Source organism: Schistocerca serialis, chromosome 3 (assembly GCF_023864345.2).
Source record: "Schistocerca serialis cubense isolate TAMUIC-IGC-003099 chromosome 3, iqSchSeri2.2, whole genome shotgun sequence".
Classification (NCBI taxonomy): Eukaryota; Metazoa; Arthropoda; class Insecta; order Orthoptera; family Acrididae; genus Schistocerca; species Schistocerca serialis.
Window position 1 is genome coordinate 1071264061 of NC_064640.1, and position 23035 is coordinate 1071287095.

Consider the following 23035-nt stretch of genomic DNA (forward strand, 5'->3'; position numbering starts at 1 on the left):
TACTGTTTATGTTTTGTACTATTCCTGTGACACTAGTTATGGATTCCGATGCTTCACTTCAGGTTTACTGTATCCAGCTGACCTTCGTATTGACGATGAAACACAGAAACTGCATCGGAAATTAATACATAACGCACAATGCCGAATTAAGTACAAGAAAACTGACTCTTCTTACTGTCTATGTTTTGAGCCATTCCTGTGACACTAGTTATAGATTCCGATGCTTCACTTCAGGTTTACTGTATCCCTCTGACCTTCTTATTGACGATGAAACACAGAAATTGTATCGGAGTTAAATACAAAAGCCGGAATGCCGACTTAAGTACAAGAAAACTGATTCTTCTTACTGTCTATTGGTTGAACCATTCCTGTGACACTAGTAATAGATTCCTATTCTTCACTTCAGGTTTACTGTATCCCTCTGACCTTCTTATTGACGATGAAACACGTAAATTGCATCGGAATTAAATACAAAAGGTACAATGCCGACTTAAGTACAAGAAGACTGACTCTTCTTACTGTCTATATTTTGAACCATTCCTGTGACACTAGTTATAGATTCCGATGCTTCACTTCAGGTTTACTGAATCCCTCTGACGTTCTTATTGACAATGAAACACAGAAATAGCATCGGAATTAAATACAAAAGGCAAAATGCCGACTCAAGTACAAGAAGACGGGCTCTTCCTACTGTCTATGTTTTGAACCATTCCTGTGACTCTAGTTTAAGATTCCGATGCTGTACTTCAGGTTTACTGTATCCAGCTGACCTTCTTATTGACGATGAAGCACATAAATTGCATCGGAATTAAAACCAAAAGGCACAATGCCGACTTAAGTACAAGAAGACTGACTCTACTTACTGTCTATGTTTTGAACCATTTCTGTGGCACTAGTTATGGATTCCGATGCTTCACTTCAGGTTTACTGTATCCCTTTGACCTTCTTATTGACGAAGAAACACAGATATTGCATCGGAATTAAATACAAAAGGCACAATGCCGACTTAAGTACTAGAAGACTGACCCTTCTTATTGTCTATGTTTTGAACCATTCCTGTGACACTAGTTATAGATTCCGATGCTTCACTTCAGGTTTACTGTATCCCTCTGACCTTCGTATCGACGATGAAACACAGAAAATTCATCGGAATTAAATACAAAAGCCACAATGCCGACTCAAGTACAAGAACACTGACTCTTCTTACTGTCTATGGTTTGAACCATTCCTGTGACACTAGTTATAGATTCCAATGCATCACTTCAGGTATACTGTATACCTCTGACCTTCTTACTGACGATCAAACACAGAAAATTCCTCGGAAAAAATACAAAAGGCACAATGCTGACTCAAGTACAAGAAGACTTTCTCTTCTTACTGTCTAAACTTTGAACCATTCCTGTGACACTAGTTTTAGATTCCGATGCTTCACTTCAGGTTTACTGTATCCAGCTGACCTTCTTACTGACGATGAAGCACATCGATTGCATCGGAATTAAATACAAAAGGCACAATGCCGACTTAAGTACAAGAAGACTGACTCTACTTACTGTTCATGTTTTGAACTATTCCTCGTGACACTAGTTATAGATTCCGATGCTTCACTTCAGGTTTACTATATCCCTCTTACCTTCTTATTGACGATGAAACACAGAAATTGCATCGGAGTTAAATACAAAAGCCGGAATGCCGACTTAAGTACAAGAAAACTGATTCTTCTTACTGTCTATTTTTTGAACCATTCCTGTGACACTAGTAATAGATTCCTATGCTTCACTTCAGGTTTACTGTATCCCTCTGACCTTCTTATTGACGATGAAACACGTAAATTGCATCGGAATTAAATACAAAAGGCACAATGCCGACTTAAGTACAAGAAGACTGACTCTTCTTTCTGTCTATATTTTGAACCATTCCTGTGACACTAGTTGTAGATTCCGATGCTTCACTTCAGGTTTACTGAATCCCTCTGACGTTCTTATTGACAATGAAACAGAGAAATAGCATCGGAATTAAATACAAAAGGCAAAATGCCGACTCAAGAACAAGAAGACGGGCTCTTCTTATTGTCTATGTTTTGAACCATTCCTGTGACTCTAGTTTATGATTCCGATGCTTCACTTCAGGTTTACTGATCCAGCTGACCTTCTTATTGACGATGAAGCACATAAATTGCATCGGAATTAAAACCAAAAGGCACAATGCCGACTTAAGTACAAGAAGACTGACTCTACTTACTGTCTATGTTTTGATCCATTTCTGTGGCACTAGTTATGGATTCCGATGCTTCACTTCAGGTTTACTGTATCACTTTGACCTTCTTATTGACGAAGAAACACAGATATTGCATCGGAATTAAATACAAAAGGCACAATGCCGATTTAAGTACAAGAAGACGGACCCTTCTTATTGTCTATGTTTTGAACCATTCCTGTGACACTAGTTATAGATTCGGATGCTTCACTTCAGGTTTACTGTATCCCTCTGACCTTCGTATCGACTATGAAACACAGAAAATTCACCAGAATTAAATACAAAAGGCACAATGCCGACTTAAGTACAAGAAGACTGACTCTTCTTTCTGTCTATATTTTGAACCATTCCTGTGACACTAGTTATAGATTCCGATGCTTCACTTCAGGTTTACTGAATCCCTCTGACGTTCTTATTGACAATGAAACACAGAAATAGCATCGGAATTAAATACAAAAGGCAAAATGCCGACTCAAGAACAAGAAGACGGGCTCTTCTTACTGTCTATGTTTTGAACCATTCCTGTGACTCTAGTTTATGATTCCGATGCTTCACTTCGGGTTTACTGATCCAGCTGACCTTCTTATTGACGATGAAGCACATAAATTGCATCGGAATTAAAACCAAAAGGCACAATGCCGACTTAAGTACAAGAAGACTGACTCTACTTACTGTCTATGTTTTGATCCATTTCTGTGGCACTAGTTATGGATTCCGATGCTTCACTTCAGGTTTACTGTATCCCTTTGACCTTCTTATTGACGAAGAAACACAGATATTGCATCGGAATTAAATACAAAAGGCACAATGCCGATTTAAGTACAAGAAGACGCACCCTTCTTATTGTCTATGTTTTGAACCATTCCTGTGACACTAGTTATAGATTCGGATGCTTCACTTCAGGTTTACTGTATCCCTCTGACCTTCGTATCGACGATGAAACACAGAAAATTCATCAGAATTAAATACAAAAGGCACAATGCCGACTCAAGTACAAGAAGACTGGCTCTTCTTACTGTCTATGTTTTGAACCATTCCTATGACACTAGTTATAGATTCCGATGCTTCACTTCAGGTTTACTGTATCCAGCTGACCTTATTATTGACGATGAAGCACATAAATTGCATCGGAATTAAATACACAAGGCACAATGCCGACTTAAGTACGGGAAAACTGACTCTTCTTACTGTCTCTGTTTTGAACCATTCCTGTGACACTAGTTACAGATTCCGATGCTTCACTTCAGGTTTACTGTATCCCTCTGAGCTTCTTATTGACGATGAAACACAGAAATTGCATCGGAATTATATACAAAAAGCACAATGCCGACTTTAGTACAAGAAGACTGACTCTTTTTACTGTCTATGTTTTGATCCATTCCTGTGACAATAGTTATAGATTCCGATGCTTCACTTCAGGTTTGCTGTATCCCTTTGACCTTCTTATTGACGATGAAACACAGAAATTGCATCTTAATTAAATACAAAAGGCACAATGACGACTTAAGTACAAGAAGACTGACTCTTCTTACTGTCTATGTTTTGAACCATTCCTGTGACACTAGTTATAGATTCCGATGCTTCACTTCAGGTTTACTGTATCACTCTGACCATCCTATTGACGATGAAACACAGAAATTGCATCGGAATTAAATACAAAAGGCACAATACCGACTTAAGAACAAGAAAACTGACTCTTCTTACTGTCTATGTTCTGAACCATTTCTGTGACACTAGTTATAGATTCCGATACTTCACATCAGGTTTACTGTATCCCTCTGACCTTATTATTGACGATGAAACACAGAAATTGCACCTTAATTAAATACAAAAGGCACAATGCCGACTTCAGTACAAGAACACTGACTCTTCTTACTGTCTATGGTTTGAACCATTCCTGTGACACTAGTTAAAGATTCCTTTGCTTCACTTCAGGTTTACTTTATCCCTCTGACCTTCTTATTGACGATGAAACACAGAAATTGCATGGGAATTAAATACAAAAGGCAAAATGCCGACTCAAGTACAAGAAGACGGGCTCTTCTTACTGTCTATGTTTTGAACCAGTCCTGTGACTCTAGTTTAAGATTCCGATGCTTCACTTCAGGTTTACTGTATCCAGCTGACCTTCTTATTGACGATGAAGCACATAAATTGCATCGGAATTAAAACCAAAAGGCACAATGCCGACTTAAGTACAAGAAGACTGACTCTACTTACTGTTTATGTTTTGAACCATTCCTGTGACACTAGTTATAGATTCTGATGCTTCACTTCAGGTTTACTGTATCCAGCTGACCTTCTTATTGACGATAAAACACAGAAATTGCATCGGAATTAAATACAAATGGCACAATGCCGACTTAAGTACAAGAAGACTGACTCTTCTTACTGTCTATGTTTGAACCATTCCTGTGACACTAGTTTTAGATTCCGATGCTTCACTTCAGGTTTACTGTATCCAGCTGACCCTCTTACTGACGATGAAGCACATAAATTGCATCGGAATTAAATACAAATGGCACAATGCCGACTCAAGTACAAGAAGACTTTCTCTTCTTACTGTCTATTCTTTGAACCATTCCTGTGACACTAGTTTTAGATTCCGATGCTTCACTTCAGGTTTACTGTATCCAGCTGACCTTCTTACTGACAGTGAAGACCATAAATAGCATCGGAATTAAATACAAAATGCACAATGCCGACTTAAGTACAAGAAGACTGACTCTACTTACTGTTTATGTTTTGAACTATTCCTGTGACACTAGTTATAGATTCCGATGCTTCACTTCAGGTTTACTGTATCCAGCTGACCTTCGTATTGACGATGAAACACAGAAATTGCATCGGAAATTAATACATAACGCACAATGCCGAATTAAGTACAAGAAAACTGACTCTTCTTACTGTCTATGTTTTGAGCCATTCCTGTGACACTAGTTATAGATTCCGATGCTTCACTTCAGGTTTACTGTATCCCTCTCACCTTCGTATCGACTATGAAACACAGAAAATTCATCAGAATTAAATACAAAAGGCACAATGCCGACTTAAGTACAAGAAGACTGACTCTTCTTTCTGTCTATATTTTGAACCATTCCTGTGACACTAGTTATAGATTCCGATGCTTCACTTCAGGTTTACTGAATCCCTCTGACGTTCTTATTGACAATGAAACACAGAAATAGCATCGGAATTAAATACAAAAGGCAAAATGCCGACTCAAGAACAAGAAGACGGGCTCTTCTTACTGTCTTTGTTTTGAACCATTCCTGTGACTCTAGTTTATGATTCCGATGCTTCACTTCGGGTTTACTGATCCAGCTGACCTTCTTATTGACGATGAAGCACATAAATTGCATCGGAATTAAAACCAAAAGGCACAATGCCGACTTAAGTACAAGAAGACTGACTCTACTTACTGTCTATGTTTTGATCCATTTCTGTGGCACTAGTTATGGATTCCGATGCTTCACTTCAGGTTTACTGTATCCCTTTGACCTTCTTATTGACGAAGAAACACAGATATTGCATCGGAATTAAATACAAAAGGCACAATGCCGATTTAAGTACAAGAAGACGCACCCTTCTTATTGTCTATGTTTGAACCATTCCTGTGACACTAGTTATAGATTCGGATGCTTCACTTCAGGTTTACTGTATCCCTCTGACCTTCGTATCGACGATGAAACACAGAAAATTCATCAGAATTAAATACAAAAGGCACAATGCCGACTCAAGTACAAGAAGACTGGCTCTTCTTACTGTCTATGTTTTGAACCATTCCTATGACACTAGTTATAGATTCCGATGCTTCACTTCAGGTCTACTGTATCCAGCTGACCTTATTATTGACGATGAAGCACATAAATTGCATCGGAATTAAATACACAAGGCACAATGCCGACTTAAGTACGGGAAAACTGACTCTTCTTACTGTCTCTGTTTTGAACCATTCCTGTGACACTAGTTACAGATTCCGATGCTTCACTTCAGGTTTACTGTATCCCTCTGAGCTTCTTATTGACGATGAAACACAGAAATTGCATCGGAATTATATACAAAAAGCACAATGCCGACTTTAGTACAAGAAGACTGACTCTTTTTACTGTCTATGTTTTGATCCATTCCTGTGACAATAGTTATAGATTCCGATGCTTCACTTCAGGTTTACTGTATCACTCTGACCATCCTATTGACGATGAAACACAGAAATTGCATCGGAATTAAATACAAAAGGCACAATACCGACTTAAGAACAAGAAAACTGACTCTTCTTACTGTCTATGTTCTGAACCATTTCTGTGACACTAGTTATAGATTCCGATACTTCACATCAGGTTTACTGTATCCCTCTGACCTTATTATTGACGATGAAACACAGAAATTGCACCTTAATTAAATACAAAAGGCACAATGCCGACTTCAGTACAAGAACACTGACTCTTCTTACTGTCTATGGTTTGAACCATTCCTGTGACACTAGTTAAAGATTCCTTTGCTTCACTTCAGGTTTACTTTATCCCTCTGACCTTCTTATTGACGATGAAACACAGAAATTGCATCGGAATTAAATACAAAAGGCAAAATGCCGACTCAAGTACAAGAAGACGGGCTCTTCTTACTGTCTATGTTTTGAACCAGTCCTGTGACTCTAGTTTAAGATTCCGATGCTTCACTTCAGGTTTACTGTATCCAGCTGACCTTCTTATTGACGATGAAGCACATAAATTGCATCGGAATTAAAACCAAAAGGCATAATGCCGACTTAAGTACAAGAAGACTGACTCTACTTACTGTTTATGTTTTGAACCATTCCTGTGACACTAGTTATAGATTCTGATGCTTCACTTCAGGTTTACTGTATCCAGCTGACCTTCTTATTGACGATAAAACACAGAAATTGCATCGGAATTAAATACAAATGGCACAATGCCGACTTAAGTACAAGAAGACTGACTCTTCTTACTGTCTATGTTTGAACCATCCCTGTGACACTAGTTTTAGATTCCGATGCTTCACTTCAGGTTTACTGTATCCAGCTGACCCTCTTACTGACGATGAAGCACATAAATTGCATCGGAATTAAATACAAAAGGCACAATGCCGACTCAAGTACAAGAAGACTTTCTCTTCTTACTGTCTATTCTTTGAACCATTCCTGTGACACTAGTTTTAGATTCCGATGCTTCACTTCAGGTTTACTGTATCCAGCTGACATTCTTACTGACAGTGAAGACCATAAATAGCATCGGAATTAAATACAAAATGCACAATGCCGACTTAAGTACAAGAAGACTGACTCTACTTACTGTTTATGTTTTGAACTATTCCTGTGACACTAGTTATAGATTCCGATGCTTCACTTCAGGTTTACTGTATCCAGCTGACCTTCGTATTGACGATGAAACACAGAAATTGCATCGGAAATTAATACATAACGCACAATGCCGAATTAAGTACAAGAAAACGGACTCTTCTTACTGTCTATGTTTTGAGCCATTCCTGTGACACTAGTTATAGATTCCGATGCTTCACTTCAGGTTTACTGAATCCCTCTGACGTTCTTATTGACAATGAAACACAGAAATAGCATCGGAATTAAATACAAAAGGCAAAATGCCGACTCAAGTACAAGAAGACGGGCTCTTCTTACTGTCTATGTTTTGAACCATTCCTGTGACTCTAGTTTAAGATTCCGATGCTGTACTTCAGGTTTACTGTATCCAGCTGACCTTCTTATTGACGATGAAGCACATAAATTGCATCGGAATTAAAACCAAAAGGCACAATGCCGACTTAAGTACAAGAAGACTGACTCTACTTACTGTCTATGTTTTGAACCATTTCTGTGGCACTAGTTATGGATTCCGATGCTTCACTTCAGGTTTACTGTATCCCTTTGACCTTCTAATTGACGAAGAAACACAGATATTGCATCGGAATTAAATACAAAAGGCACAATGCCGACTTAAGTACAAGAAGACTGACCCTTCTTATTGTCTATGTTTTGAACCATTCCTGTGACACTAGTTATAGATTCCGATGCTTCACTTCAGGTTTACTGTATCCCTCTGACCTTCATATCGACGATGAAACACAGAAAATTCGTCGGAATTAAATACAAAAGCCACAATGCCGACTCAAGTACAAGAACACTGACTCTTCTTACTGTCTATGGTTTGAACCATTCCTGTGACACTAGTTATAGATTCCAATGCATCACTTCAGGTTTACTGTATACCTCTGACCTTCTTACTGACGATCAAACACAGAAAATTCCTCGGAATAAATACAAAAGGCACAATGCTGACTCAAGTACAAGAAGACTTTCTCTTCTTACTGTCTATACTTTGAACCATTCCTGTGACACTAGTTTTAGATTCCGATGCTTCACTTCAGGTTTATTGTATCCAGCTGACCTTCTTACTGACGATGAAGCACATAAATTGCATCGGAATTAAATACAAAAGGCACAATGCCGACTTAAGTACAAGAAGACTGACTCTACTTACTGTTCATGTTTTGAACTATTCCTGTGACACTAGTTATAGCTTCCGATGCTTCACTTCAGGTTTACTGTATCCAGCTGACCTTCTTATTGACGAAGAAACACAGATATTGCATCGGAATTAAATACAAAAGGCACAATGCCGATTTAAGTACAAGAAGACGGACCCTTCTTATTGTCTATGTTTTGAACCATTCCTGTGACACTAGTTATAGATTCGGATGCTTCACTTCAGGTTTACTGTATCCCTCTGACCTTCGTATCGACGATGAAACACAGAAAATTCATCAGAATTAAATACAAAAGGCACAATGCCGACTCAAGTACAAGAAGACTGGCTCTTCTTACTGTCTATGTTTTGAACCATTCCTATGACACTAGTTATAGATTCCGATGCTTCACTTCAGGTTTACTGTATCCAGCTGACCTTATTATTGACGATGAAGCACATAAATTGCATCGGAATTAAATACACAAGGCACAATGCCGACTTAAGTACGGGAAAACTGACTCTTCTTACTGTCTCTGTTTTGAACCATTCCTGTGACACTAGTTACAGATTCCGATGCTTCACTTCAGGTTTACTGTATCCCTCTGAGCTTCTTATTGACGATGAAACACAGAAATTGCATCGGAATTATATACAAAAAGCACAATGCCGACTTTAGTACAAGAAGACTGACTCTTTTTACTGTCTATGTTTTGATCCATTCCTGTGACAATAGTTATAGATTCCGATGCTTCACTTCAGGTTTGCTGTATCCCTTTGACCTTCTTATTGACGATGAAACACAGAAATTGCATCTTAATTAAATACAAAAGGCACAATGACGACTTAAGTACAAGAAGACTGACTCTTCTTACTGTCTATGTTTTGAACCATTCCTGTGACACTAGTTATAGATTCCGATGCTTCACTTCAGGTTTACTGTATCACTCTGACCATCCTATTGACGATGAAACACAGAAATTGCATCGGAATTAAATACAAAAGGCACAATACCGACTTAAGGACAAGAAAACTGACTCTTCTTACTGTCTATGTTCTGAACCATTTCTGTGACACTAGTTATAGATTCCGATACTTCACATCAGGTTTACTGTATCCCTCTGACCTTATTATTGACGATGAAACACAGAAATTGCACCTTAATTAAATACAAAAGGCACAATGCCGACTTCAGTACAAGAACACTGACTCTTCTTACTGTCTATGGTTTGAACCATTCCTGTGACACTAGTTAAAGATTCCTTTGCTTCACTTCAGGTTTACTTTATCCCTCTGACCTTCTTATTGACGATGAAACACAGAAATTGCATCGGAATTAAATACAAAAGGCAAAATGCCGACTCAAGTACAAGAAGACGGGCTCTTCTTACTGTCTATGTTTTGAACCAGTCCTGTGACTCTAGTTTAAGATTCCGATGCTTCACTTCAGGTTTACTGTATCCAGCTGACCTTCTTATTGACGATGAAGCACATAAATTGCATCGGAATTAAAACCAAAAGGCACAATGCCGACTTAAGTACAAGAAGACTGACTCTACTTACTGTTTATGTTTTGAACCATTCCTGTGACACTAGTTATAGATTCTGATGCTTCACTTCAGGTTTACTGTATCCAGCTGACCTTCTTATTGACGATAAAACACAGAAATTGCATCGGAATTAAATACAAATGGCACAATGCCGACTTAAGTACAAGAAGACTGACTCTTCTTACTGTCTATGTTTGAACCATTCCTGTGACACTAGTTTTAGATTCCGATGCTTCACTTCAGGTTTACTGTATCCAGCTGACCCTCTTACTGACGATGAAGCACATAAATTGCATCGGAATTAAATACAAAAGGCACAATGCCGACTCAAGTACAAGAAGACTTTCTCTTCTTACTGTCTATTCTTTGAACCATTCCTGTGACACTAGTTTTAGATTCCGATGCTTCACTTCAGGTTTACTGTATCCAGCTGACCTTCTTACTGACAGTGAAGACCATAAATAGCATCGGAATTAAATACAAAATGCACAATGCCGACTTAAGTACAAGAAGACTGACTCTTCTTACTGTCTATGTTTGAACCATTCCTGTGACACTAGTTTTAGATTCCGATGCTTCACTTCAGGTTTACTGTATCCAGCTGACCCTCTTACTGACGATGAAGCACATAAATTGCATCGGAATTAAATACAAAAGGCACAATGCCGACTCAAGTACAAGAAGACTTTCTCTTCTTACTGTCTATTCTTTGAACCATTCCTGTGACACTAGTTTTAGATTCCGATGCTTCACTTCAGGTTTACTGTATCCAGCTGACCTTCGGATTGACGATGAAACACAGAAATTGCATCGGAAATTAATACATAACGCACAATGCCGAATTAAGTACAAGAAAACTGACTCTTCTTACTGTCTATGTTTTGAGCCATTCCTGTGACACTAGTTATAGATTCCGATGCTTCACTTCAGGTTTACTGAACCCTCTGACGTTCTTATTGACAATGAAACACAGAAATAGCATCGGAATTAAATACAAAAGGCAAAATGCCGACTCAAGTACAAGAAGACGGGCTCTTCTTACTGTCTATGTTTTGAACCATTCCTGTGACTCTAGTTTAAGATTCCGATGCTGTACTTCAGGTTTACTGTATCCAGCTGACCTTCTTATTGACGATGAAGCACATAAATTGCATCGGAATTAAAACCAAAAGGCACAATGCCGACTTAAGTACAAGAAGACTGACTCTACTTACTGTCTATGTTTTGAACCATTTCTGTGGCACTAGTTATGGATTCCGATGCTTCACTTCAGGTTTACTGTATCCCTTTGACCTTCTTATTGACGAAGAAACACAGATATTGCATCGGAATTAAATACAAAAGGCACAATGCCGACTTAAGTACAAGAAGACTGACCCGTCTTATTGTCTATGTTTTGAACCATTCCTGTGACACTAGTTATAGATTCCGATGCTTCACTTCAGGTTTACTGTATCCCTCTGACCTTCATATCGACGATGAAACACAGAAAATTCGTCGGAATTAAATACAAAAGCCACAATGCCGACTCAAGTACAAGAACACTGACTCTTCTTACTGTCTATGGTTTGAACCATTCCTGTGACACTAGTTATAGATTCCAATGCATCACTTCAGGTTTACTGTATACCTCTGACCTTCTTACTGACGATCAAACACAGAAAATTCCTCGGAAAAAATACAAAAGGCACAATGCTGACTCAAGTACAAGAAGACTTTCTCTTCTTACTGTCTATACTTTGAACCATTCCTGTGACACTAGTTTTAGATTCCGATGCTTCACTTCAGGTTTACTGTATCCAGCTGACCTTCTTACTGACGATGAAGCACATAAATTGCATCGGAATTAAATACAAAAGGCACAATGCCGACTTAAGTACAAGAAGACTGACTCTACTTACTGTTCATGTTTTGAACTATTCCTGTGACACTAGTTATAGATTCCGATGCTTCACTTCAGGTTTACTGTATCCAGCTAACCTTCGTATTGACGATGAAACACAGAAATTGCATCGGAAATTAATACATAACGCACAATGCCGAATTAAGTACAAGAAAACTGACTCTTCTTACTGTCTATGTTTTGAGCCATTCCTGTGACACTAGTTATAGATTCCGATGCTTCACTTCAGGTTTACTATATCCTTCTGACCTTCTTATTGACGATGAAACACAGAAATTGCATCGGAGTTAAATACAAAAGCCGGAATGCCGACTTAAGTACAAGAAAACTGATTCTTCTTACTGTCTATTTTTTGAACCATACCTGTGACACTAGTAATAGATTCCTATGCTTCATTTCAGGTTTACTGTATCCCTCTGACCTTCTTATTGACGATGAAACACGTAAATTGCATCGGAATTAAATACAAAAGGCACAATGCCGACTTAAGTACAAGAAGACTGACTCTTCTTACTGTCTATTTTTTGAACCATACCTGTGACACTAGTTATAGATTCCGATGCTTCACTTCAGGTTTACTGAATCCCTCTGACGTTCTTATTGACAAAGAAACACAGAAATAGCATCGGAATTAAATACAAAAGGCAAAATGCCGACTCAAGTACAAGAAGACGGGCGCTTCTTACTGTCTATGTTTTGAACCATTCCTGTGACTCTAGTTTAAGATTCCGATGCTTCACTTCAGGTTTACTGTATCCAGCTGACCTTCTTAGTGACGATGAAGCACATAAATTGCATCGGAATTAAAACCAAAAGGCACAATGCCGACTTAAGTACAAGAAGACTGACTCTACTTACTGTCTATGTTATGATCCATTTCTGTGGCACTAGTTATGGATTCCGATGCTTCACTTAAGGTTTACTGTATCCTTTTGACCTTCTTATTGACGAAGAAACACAGATATTGCATCGGAATTAAATACAAAAGGCACAATGCCGACTTAAGTACAAGAAGACTGACCCTTCTTATTGTCTATGTTTTGAACCATTCCTGTGACACTAGTTATAGATTCCGATGCTTCACTTCAGGTTTACTGTATCCCTCTGACCTTCATATCGACGATGAAACACAGAAAATTCGTCGGAATTAAATACAAAAGCCACAATGCCGACTCAAGTACAAGAACACTGACTCTTCTTACTGTCTATGGTTTGAACCATTCCTGTGACACTAGTTATAGATTCCAATGCATCACTTCAGGTTTACTGTATACCTCTGACCTTCTTACTAACGATCAAACACAGAAAATTCCTCGGAAAAAATACAAAAGGCACAATGCTGACTCAAGTACAAGAAGACTTTCTCTTCTTACTGTCTATACTTTGAACCATTCCTGTGACACTAGTTTTAGATTCCGATGCTTCACTTCAGGTTTACTGTATCCAGCTGACCTTCTTACTGACGATGAAGCACATAAATTGCATCGGAATTAAATACAAAAGGCACAATGCCGACTTAAGTACAAGAAGACTGACTCTACTTACTGTTCATGTTTTGAACTATTCCTGTGACACTAGTTATAGATTCCGATGCTTCACTTCAGGTTTACTGTATCCAGCTGACCTTCTTATTGACGAAGAAACACAGATATTGCATCGGAATTAAATACAAAAGGCACAATGCCGATTTAAGTACAAGAAGACGGACCCTTCTTATTGTCTATGTTTTGAACCATTCCTGTGACACTAGTTATTGATTCGGATGCTTCACTTCAGGTTTACTGTATCCCTCTGACCTTCGTATCGACGATGAAACACAGAAAATTCATCAGAATTAAATACAAAAGGCACAATGCCGACTCAAGTACAAGAAGACTGGCTCTTCTTACTGTCTATGTTTTGAACCATTCCTATGACACTAGTTATAGATTCCGATGCTTCACTTCAGGTTTACTGTATCCAGCTGACCTTATTATTGACGATGAAGCACATAAATTGCATCGGAATTAAATACACAAGGCACAATGCCGACTTAAGTACGGGAAAACTGACTCTTCTTACTGTCTCTGTTTTGAACCATTCCTGTGACACTAGTTACAGATTCCGATGCTTCACTTCAGGTTTACTGTATCCCTCTGAGCTTCTTATTGACGATGAAACACAGAAATTGCATTGGAATTATATACAAAAAGCACAATGCCGACTTTAGTACAAGAAGACTGACTCTTTTTACTGTCTATGTTTTGATCCATTCCTGTGACAATAGTTATAGATTCCGATGCTTCACTTCAGGTTTGCTGTATCCCTTTGACCTTCTTATTGACGATGAAACACAGAAATTGCATCTTAATTAAATACAAAAGGCACAATGACGACTTAAGTACAAGAAGACTGACTCTTCTTACTGTCTATGTTTGAACCATTCCTGTGACACTAGTTATAGATTCCGATGCTTCACTTCAGGTTTACTGTATCACTCTGACCATCCTATTGACGATGAAACACAGAAATTGCATCGGAATTAAATACAAAAGGCACAATACCGACTTAAGTACAAGAAAACTGACTCTTCTTACTGTCTATGTTCTGAACCATTTCTGTGACACTAGTTATAGATTCCGATACTTCACATCAGGTTTACTGTATCCCTCTGACCTTATTATTGACGATGAAACACAGAAATTGCACCTTAATTAAATACAAAAGGCACAATGCCGACTTCAGTACAAGAACACTGACTCTTCTTACTGTCTATGGTTTGAACCATTCCTGTGACACTAGTTAAAGATTCCTTTGCTTCACTTCAGGTTTACTTTATCCCTCTGACCTTCTTATTGACGATGAAACACAGAAATTGCATCGGAATTAAATACAAAAGGCAAAATGCCGACGCAAGTACAAGAAGACGGGCTCTTCTTACTGTCTATGTTTTGAACCAGTCCTGTGACTCTAGTTTAAGATTCCGATGCTTCACTTCAGGTTTACTGTATCCCGCTGACCTTCTTATTGACGATGAAGCACATAAATTGCATCGGAATTAAAACCAAAAGGCACAATGCCGACTTAAGTACAAGAAGACTGACTCTACTTACTGTTTATGTTTTGAACCATTCCTGTGACACTAGTTATAGATTCTGATGCTTCACTTCAGGTTTACTGTATCCAGCTGACCTTCTTATTGACGATAAAACACAGAAATTGCATCGGAATTAAATACAAATGGCACAATGCCGACTTAAGTACAAGAAGACTGACTCTTCTTACTGTCTATGTTTGAACCATTCCTGTGACACTAGTTTTAGATTCCGATGCTTCACTTCAGGTTTACTGTATCCAGCTGACCCTCTTACTGACGATGAAGCACATAAATTGCATCGGAATTAATTACAAAAGGCACAATGCCGACTCAAGTACAAGAAGGCTTTCTCTTCTTACTGTCTATTCTTTGAACCATTCCTGTGACACTAGTTTTAGATTCCGATGCTTCACTTCAGGTTTACTGTATCCAGCTGACCTTCTTACTGACAGTGAAGACCATAAATAGCATCGGAATTAAATACAAAATGCACAATGCCGACTTAAGTACAAGAAGACTGACTCTACTTACTGTTTATGTTTTGAACTATTCCTGTGACACTAGTTATAGATTCCGATGCTTCACTTCAGGTTTACTGTATCCAGCTGACCTTCGTATTGACGATGAAACACAGAAATTGCATCGGAAATTAATACATAACGCACAATGCCGAATTAAGTACAAGAAGACTGACCCTTCTTATTGTCTATGTTTTGAACCATTCCTGTGACACTAGTTATAGATTCCGATGCTTCACTTCAGGTTTACTGTATCCCTCTGACCTTCGTATCGACGATGAAACACAGAAAATTCATCAGAATTAAATACAAAAGGCACAATGCCGACTCAAGTACAAGAAGACTGGCTCTTCTTACTGTCTATGTTTTGAACCATTCCTATGACACTAGTTATAGATTCCGATGCTTCACTTCAGGTTTACTGTATCCCGCTGACCTCATTATTGACGATGAAGCACATAAATTGCATCGGAATTAAATACACAAGGCACAATGCTGACTTAAGTACGGGAAAACTGACTCTTCTTACTGTCTATGTTTTGAACCATTCCTGTGACACTAGTTACAGATTCCGATGCTTCACTTCAGGTTTACTGTATCCCTCTGAGCTTCTTATTGACGATGAAACACAGAAATTGCATCGGAATTATATACAAAAGGCACAATACCGACTTAAGTACAAGAAAACTGACTCTTCTTACTGTCTATGTTTTGAACCATTCCTGTGACACTAGTTATAGATTCCGATGCTTCACTTCAGGTTTACTGTATCCCTCTGACCATCCTATTGACGATGAAACACAGAAATTGCATCGGAATTAAATACAAAAGGCACAATACCGACTTAAGTACAAGAAAACTGACTCTTCTTACTGTCTATGTTCTGAACCATTTCTGTGACACTAGTTATAGATTCCGATACTTCACATCAGGTTTACTGTATCCCTCTGACCTTATTATTGACGATGAAACACAGAAATTGCACCTTAATTAAATACAAAAGGCACAATGCCGACTTCAGTACAAGAACACTGACTCTTCTTACTGTCTATGGTTTGAACCATTCCTGTGACACTAGTTAAAGATTCCTTTGCTTCACTTCAGGTTTACATTATCCCTCTGACCTTCTTATTGACGATGAAACACAGAAATTGCATCGGAATTAAATACAAAAGGCAAAATGCCGACTCAAGTACAAGAAGACGGGCTCTTCTTACTGTCTATGTTTTGAACCATTCCTGTGACTCTAGTTTAAGATTCCGATGCTTCACTTCAGGTTTACTGTATCCAGCTGACCTTCTTATTGACGATGAAGCACATAAATTGCATCGGAATTAAAACCAAAAGGCACAATGCCGACTTAAGTACAAGAAGACTGACTCTACTTACTGTCTATGTTTTGAACCATTTCTGTGGCACTAGTTATGGATTCCGATGCTTCACTTCAGGTTTACTGTATCCCTTTGACCTTCTTATTGACGAAGAAACACAGATATTGCATCGGAATTAAATACAAAAGGCACAATGCCGACTTAAGTGCAAGAAGACTGACCCTTCTTATTGTCTATGTTTTGAACCATTCCTGTGACACTAGTTATAGATTCCGATGCTTCACTTCAGGTTTACTGTATCCCTCTGACCTTCGTATCGACGATGAAACACAGAAAATTCATCGGAATTAAATACAAAAGGCACAATGCCGACTCAAGTACAAGAACACTGACTCTTCTTACTGTCTATGGTTTGAACCATTCCTGTGACACTAGTTATAGATTCCAATGCATCACTTCAGGTTTACCGTATACCTCTGACCTTCTTACTGACGATCAAACACAGAAAATTCCCTCGGAATTAAATAAAAAAGGCACAATGCCGACTCAAGTACAAGAAGACTTTCTCTTCTTACTGTCTATACTTTGAACCATTCCTGTGACACTAGTTTCAGATTCCGATGCTTCACTTCAGGTTTACTGTATCCAGCTAACCTTCTTACTGACGATGAAGCACATAAATTGCATCGGAATTAAATACAAAAGGCACAATGCCGACTTAAGTACAAGAAGACTGACTCTACTTACTGTTTATGTTTTGAACTATTCCTGTGACACTAGTTATAAATTCCGATGCTTCACTTCAGGTTTACTGTATCCAGCTGACCTTCGTATTGACGATGAAACACAGAAATTGCATCGGAAATTAATACATAACGCACAATGCCGAATTAAGTACAAGAAAACGGACTCTTCTTACTGTCTATGTTTTGAGCCATTCCTGGGACCCTAGTTATAGATTCCGATGCTTCACTTCAGGTTTATTATATCCCTCTGACCTTCTTATTGACGATGAAACACAGAAATAGCATCGGAGTTAAATACAAAAGGCAAAATGCCGACTCAAGTACAAGAAGACTGGCTCTTCTTACTGTCTATGTTTTGAACCATTCCTATGACACTAGTTACAGATTCCGATGCTTCACTTCAGGTTTACTGTATCCCTCTGAGCTTCTTATTGACGATGAAACACAGAAATTGCATCGGAATTATATACAAAAAGCACAATGCCGACTTTAGTACAAGAAGACTGACTCTTTTTACTGTCTATGTTTTGATCCATTCCTGTGACAATAGTTATAGTTTCCGATGCTTCAATTCAGGTTTGCTCTATCCCTTTGACCTTCATATTGAGGATGAAACACAGAAATTGCATCTTAATTAAAAACAAAAGGCACAATGCCGACTTAAGTACAAGAAGACTGACTCTTCTTACTGTCTATGTTTTGAACCATTCCTGTGACACTAGTTATAGATTCCGATGCTTCACTTCAGGTTTACTGTATCCCTCTGACCTTCCTATTGACGATGAAACACAGAAATTGCATCGGAATTAGATACAAAAGGCACAATACCGACTTAAGTACAAGAAAACTGACTCTTCTTACTGTCTATGTTCTGAACCATTTCTGTGACACTAGTTATAGATTCCGATACTTCACATCAGGTTTACTGTATCCCTCTGACCTTCCTATTGACGATGAAACACAGAAATTGCACCTTAATTAAATACAAAAGGCACAATTCCGACTTCAGTACAAGAACACTGACTCTTCTTACTGTCTATGGTTTGAACCATTCCTGTGACACTAGTTTAAGATTCCTTTGCTTCACTTCAGGTTTACTTTATCCCTCTGACCTTCTTATTGACGATGAAACACAGAAATTGCATCGGAATTAAATACAAAAGGCGGAATGCCGACTTAAGTACAAGAAAACTGATTCTTCTTACTGTCTATGTTTTGAACCATTCCTGTTACACTAGTTATAGATTCCTATGCTTCACTTCAGGTTTACTGTATTCCTCTGACCTTCTTATTGACGATGAAACACGTAAATTGCATCGGAATTAAATACGAAAGGCACAATGTCGACTTAAGTACAAGAAGACTGACTCTTCTTATTGTCAATATTTTGATCCATTCCTGTCACACTAGTTATAGATTCCGATCCTTCACTTCAGGTTTACTGAATCCCTCTGACCTTCTTATTGACGATGAAATACAGAAATAGCATCGGAATTAAATACAAAAGGCACAATGCCGACTCAAGTACAAGAAGACTGGCTCTTCTTACTGTTTATGTTTTGAACCATTCCTGTGACACTAGTTTTAGATTCTGTATCCAGCTGACTTTCATATTGGCTATGAAGCACATAAATTGCATCGGAATTAAATACGAAAGGCACAATGCAGACTTAAGTACAAGAAGACTGACTCTACTTACTGTTTATGTTTTTAACCATTCCTGTGACACTAGTTAGAGATTCCGATGTTTCACTTCAGGTTTACTGTATGCCTCTGACCTTCTTATTGACGATGAAACACAGAAATTGCATCGGAATTAAATACAAAAGGCGGAATGCCGACTTAAGTTCAAGAAAACTGATTCTTCTTACTGTCTATGATTTGAACCATTCCAGTCACACTAGTTATAGATTCCTATGCCTCACTTCAGGTTTACTGTATCCCTCTGACCTTCTTATTGCGATGAAACACGTAAATTGAATCGGAATTAAATACAAAAGGCACAATGCCGACTAAAGTACAAGAAGACTGACTCTTCTTACTGTCTATGTTTTGAGCCATTCCTGTGACACTAGTTATAGATTCCGATGCTTCACTTCTGGTTTACTGTATCCCTTTGACCTTCTTATTGACGAAGAAACACAGATATTGCATCGGAATTAAATACAAAAGGCACAATGCCGACTTAAGTACAAGAAGACTGACCCTTCCTACTGTCTATGTTTTGAACCATTCCTGTGACACTAGTTAAAGATTCCTTTGCTTCACTTCAGGTTTACTTTATCCCTCTGACCTTCTTATTGACGATGAAACACAGAAATTGCATCGGAATTAAATACAAAAGGCGGAATGCCAACTTAAGTACAAGATAACTGATTCTTCTTACTGTCTATGTTTTGAACCATTCCTGTTACACTAGTTATAGATTCCTATGCTTCACTTCAGGTTTACTGTATTCCTCTGACCTTCTTATTGACGATGAAACACGTAAATTGCATCGGAATTAAATACGAAAGGCACAATGTCGACTTAAGTACAAGAAGACTGACTCTTCTTATTGTCAATATTTTGATCCATTCCTGTCACACTAGTTATAGATTCCGATCCTTCACTTCAGGTTTACTGAATCCCTCTGACATTCTTATTGACGATGAAATACAGAAATAGCATCGGAATTAAATACAAAAGGCACAATGCCGACTCAAGTACAAGAAGACTGGCTCTTCTTACTGTTTATGTTTTGAACCATTCCTGTGACACTAGTTTTAGATTCCGATGCTTCACTTCAGGTTTATTGTATCCAGCTGACCTTCATATTGGCGATGAAGCACATAAATTGCATCGGAATTAAATACGAAAGGCACAATGCAGACTTAAGTACAAGAAGACTGACTCTACTTACTGTTTCTGTTTTTAACCATTCCTGTGACACTAGTTAGAGATTCCGATGTTACACTTCAGGTTTACTGTATGCCTCTGACCGTCTTATTGACGATGAAACACAGAAATTGCATCGGAATTAAATACAAAAGGCGGAATGCCGACTTAAGTTCAAGAAAACTGATTCTTCTTACTGTCTATGATTTGAACCATTCCAGTCACACTAGTTATAGATTCCTATGCCTCACTTCAGGTTTACTGTATCCCTCTGACCTTCTTATTACGATGAAACACGTAAATTGAATCGGAATTAAATACAAAAGGCACAATGCCGACTAAAGTACAACAAGACTGACTCTTCTTACTGTCTATGTTTTGAGCAATTCCTGTGACACTAGTTATAGATTCCGATGCTTCACTTCTGGTTTACTGTATCCCTTTGACCTTCTTATTGACGAAGAAACACAGATATTGCATCGGAATTAAATACAAAAGGCACAATACCGACTTAAGTACAAGAAGACTGACCCTTCCTACTGTCTATGTTTTGAACCATCCCTGTGACACTAGTTATAGATTCCGATGCTTCACTTCAGGTTTACTGTATCCCTCTGACCTTCGTATCGACGATGAAACACAGAAAATTCATCGGAATTAAATGCAAAAGGCACAATGCCGACTCAAGTACAAGAAGACTGGCTCTTCTTACTGTCTATGTTATGAACCATTCCTATGACACTAGTTATAGATTCCGATGCTTCACTTCAGGTTTACTGTATCCAGCTGACCTTCTTATTGACGAAGAAGCACATAAATTGCATCGGAATTAAATACACAAGGCACAATGCCGACTTAAGTACGAGAAAACTGACTCTTCTTACTGTCTGTGTTTTGAACCATTCCTGTGACACTAGTTATAGATTCCGATGCTTCACTTCAGGTTTACTGTATCCCTCTGAGCTTCTTGTTGACGATGAAACACAGAAATTGTATCGGAATTATATACAAAAAGCATAATGCCGACTTAAGTACAAGAAGACTGACTCTTCTTACTGTCTATGTTTTGAACCATTCCTGTGACAATAGTTATAGATTCCGATGCTTCACTTCAGGTTTACTGTATCCCTTTGACCTTCCAATTGACGATGAAACACAGAAATTGCATCTTAATTAAATACAAAAGAAACAATGCCGACTTAAGTACAAGAAGACTGACTCTTCTTACTGTCTATGTTTTGAACCATTCCTGTGACACTAGTTATAGATTCCCATGCTTCACTTCAGGTTTACTGTATCCCTCTGACCTTCCTATTAACGATGAAACACAGAAATTGCATCGGAATTAAATACAAAAGGCACAATACCGACTTAAGTACAAGAAAACTGACTCTTCTTACTGTCTATATTCTGAACCATTTCTGTGACACTAGTTATAGATTCCGATACTTCACATCAGGTTTACTGTATCCCTCTGACCTTATTATTGACGATGAAACACAGAAATTGCACCTTAATTAAATACAAAAGGCACAATGCCGACTTCAGTACAAGAACACTGACTCTTCTTACTGTCTATGGTTTGAACCATTCCTGTGACACTAGTTAAAGATTCCTTTGCTTCACTTCAGGTTTACTTTATCCCTCTGACCTTCTTATTGACGATGAAACACAGAAATTGCGTCGGAATTAAATACAAAAGGCGGAATGCCGACTTAAGTACAAGAAAACTGATTCTTCTTACTGTCTATGTTTTGAATCATTCCTGTGACACTAGTTATAGATTCCGATGCTTCACTTCAGGTTTACTGTATCCCTTTGACCTTCTTATTGACGATGAAACACGTAAATTGCATCGGAATTAAATACGAAAGGCACAATGCCGACTTAATTACAAGAAGACTGACTCTTCTTACTGTCTATATTTTGAACCACTCCTGTCACACTAGTTATAGATTCCGATCCTTCACTTCAGGTTTACTGAATCCCTCTGACCTTCTTATTGACGATGAAACACAGAAATAGCATCGGAATTAAATATAAAAGGCACAATGCCGACTCAAGTACAAGAAGACTGACTCTACTTACTGTCTATGTTTTGAACCATTTCTGTGGCACTAGTTATGGATTCCGATGCTTCACTTCAGGATTACTGTATCCCTCTGACCTTCTTATTGACGAAGAAACACAGATATTGCATCGGAATTAAATACAAAAGGCACAATGCCGACTTAAGTACAAGAAGACTGACCCTTCTTATTGTCTATGTTTTGAACCATTC